The sequence below is a fragment of the Limulus polyphemus genome, unplaced genomic scaffold, assembly GCF_000517525.1.
Source record: "Limulus polyphemus unplaced genomic scaffold, Limulus_polyphemus-2.1.2 Scaffold11, whole genome shotgun sequence".
In the NCBI taxonomy this organism is placed as follows: Eukaryota; Metazoa; Arthropoda; class Merostomata; order Xiphosura; family Limulidae; genus Limulus; species Limulus polyphemus.
This window is the reverse complement of record NW_013665621.1, coordinates 1,860,135-1,862,901: the sequence shown is the minus strand read 5'-3', so window position 1 is coordinate 1,862,901 and position 2,767 is coordinate 1,860,135. Positions and strand designations below refer to the sequence as shown.

At 35.2% G+C, this 2,767-nt stretch overlaps 1 long non-coding RNA gene across 1 annotated transcript in view; it reads right to left on the bottom strand.

Annotated features, from left to right (window-relative positions):
• The window catches only part of LOC111085120, a 57,202-nt gene that overhangs the window by 25,509 nt on the left and 28,926 nt on the right, over positions 1-2,767 (bottom strand). The window contains exon 2 of the long non-coding RNA XR_002609967.1: positions 1,487-1,591. This is a non-coding gene — a long non-coding RNA (uncharacterized LOC111085120). The remainder of the gene's footprint in view (positions 1-1,486; positions 1,592-2,767) is intronic.

The window sequence follows — 2,767 nt, the reverse complement described above, 5'->3', positions numbered from 1 at the left end:
TGGGACGGGGATTCGAACCCGCGACCCTCAGATTGCGAGTCGAACGCCCTAACCACCTGGCCATGCCGGGCCTCCAACTTAAGGAAAACGCTTTTTTATGATGAAAAGTAAGTTCGCGAAATACCACAAAAAAATGGTCGTATTCAAAATGACGTTGTGCACCATTTCCTTTTATGAACAAAGCACGTACATAAGATTTTTATGTGGAAATTGGTGCAAGGTTGAGTTTAGTGAATTTGTTTCTTTAATCTTTTTTGGGCTCTAAAAACTGTAACATGCGTCCTTAAGAAAGTTCTGAGATCTGAAAATCAATATTGCTCATTTAGGTCCTGTAAGAAAAAGTAAAGAGGCGATGGGTATCTGAAGAGCTGTGTGGGCGTCTTCTAAGACGCAATCTCGTCATACCATTGTAAACAGACAGAATAATATAATACATAATCTTAAAACGTGACACATATTTGAAATGTGTGTCTGAAGTTAGTTGTAAAAGCTTTAACTGCTTGGCGTTATAATGGCCTTCAAACTATATTATCCCCCGCAGTGGCACAGCGGAATGTCTGCGGACTTGCAACGCAAGAAACCGGGTTTCGTTACCCGTGGTGGACAGAGCACATTGTGTTGCTTTGTGCTTAACTTCAAACAAACAAACCATAACAAAGTTAGGAGGAAAGTATAATAAGTGTTCAGTTTTTAAAGAAAAAAGGGAAGTAGCATTTGACTCGTTTGGTAATTTGCAAAAAAAAAATCGAAATGAAATATAAATAAATATACAAAATGGCTAAATAAATTTGTACAAAAACAAGTTAGGCGCGGGTTTGCTCTGTAGTTGGCGCCCTGGGTTCGAACCTATGCTATACTACAAAACATTCCTATTCCTCCAATTAAAATTGTCTGTACGTTAAAGGAGTGAAAATAGTTCCCTTAGCGTGAATGGTGGGTGATAGGATGCGGCTGACTAACTGTTTTCACTCTGATCCGTAGTTCAAAATTAGAAGCGGAGGCAGATAGCCTCAGCAGCTTTACCAAACATACAAACCCAATATTTTTGAGAAAACTAAAAGTTTAGAGAAAAGCAAGGGAAACACGTGTCTTTCATTTATGTATCTCCAAAATTTAAAGATAAATAAAACTAGCTGTTAAACAATTTGCGTCCCTTAAAGCCATAAGTGTTAATTACAAAATTTGAATAATATTTCTAACCAGTTGCGAAACTCTGCGACAGTGAGATTATAGAGTCAATTTAGAACCGGGAGTGAACTACTTCCAATTAAAATTATATTGCTATCCAATTAAGAAACACTTGCTATTTAAGAGTCACCGTACAAATACAATTTTTAAGTACTCAAATTTAAAAAAAAAACTTTTATAGCTAGCTACAAATCAGTTGTAATTGCAGCGCCACCTTCCCACTCTAAATGATAACCATACTTATTTTTTAGTCTGAAATGCTGTACTAAACCTAGTATTCGTAAAACATAAAACTTACGCTTAATCATTCCTGAATGTTCTCTGCTTATGTTTTCTGAAGAGTTACTCACTCTTTTCCTGTCAGAACAGCAAATGCGTTATACGTTTCACTTCCAGTTAGATTCTGTGAAGAAGAACTGGAGTTAAACACATTGAAATCATTGAGAGGTAAGTGTGGCTTTCACTTCACTTGGTCATTCTATTCACAAATTCTCAATTTTCTTAGATAGAGTTCTGATCTAGAAGTTTGAGACCCTAACAAGAAATAAAGCTAATGAATAAAATTTGTAATTTTGGGATATTAACATACACAGGTTTTAAGTAGACAGTAATTGGTTGAAAAAAAGTAGCTAGCAATAAAATACAATAGAGCACAAGAAATACAAGAATATTTTGAATGAAAGAATAGAACAGTTTCAACAGACGTCAAGATGGTTAAAGAATTGAATATTGTAGTGAAAGATATGAGTTATATAATCAACAAACTTCATATTGTTTAGATAACTGTTAGGGGTGCGTATCTCATCATACTATAGTCGATAAGATACGTATCTAGATACAGAAGTTTTACCAATGGTTTGTTACAAAGTTTAACAGTCTTGTTTGTAATTTATTATCTATATTATTAACATTGTCATTTTTAAGTACTTCATACTTTACAATGCTTTTTCAAGTTCTAAGGTCTGATCAACTAAGTGGCAACTGGCAAGAGAAGTAAAATATCTGTCTATCTATTTTGTTATTGTTATGATACTTTGCATGTACTCGTATCGTATCGCTGTATCGCCACACCTTTAATAACTGTACATATTAATTCAGAAAGAGATATTGATTGTAAAGTTGTGACAGTCTTAGAATAAACAGACTCATAATGTAAGGTCAGTAACGCAAATAGTGTCGAATCTGTTTAGAGCAAAGCCACATTGAGCTATCTGCTGTATCCGCCGTTGGATATCGAACCCCAGATTTTAGCGTTGTGAGTCAGGAAACTTACTGCTGTACCACCGGAAGACGTGCCGAAGTGGAAGGGATCGTTGCCAAGACTGTAATAATTCTGGAATCAATTGACTTATCGATGTCAATATTACTACTGTACAGGTTGACTGCTGAAGAAGTCATGATTATAGTAATCCGAAAATCAACATATTCCACACATGTTAAAACTACTACTGTATTGAATGCTGGAAAGGAACATACGGATATCAATTACTACTGTATTGAGTGCTGGAAAGGAACATACGGATATTAATTACTACTGTATTGAGTGCTGGAAAGGAACATACGGATATCAATTACTACT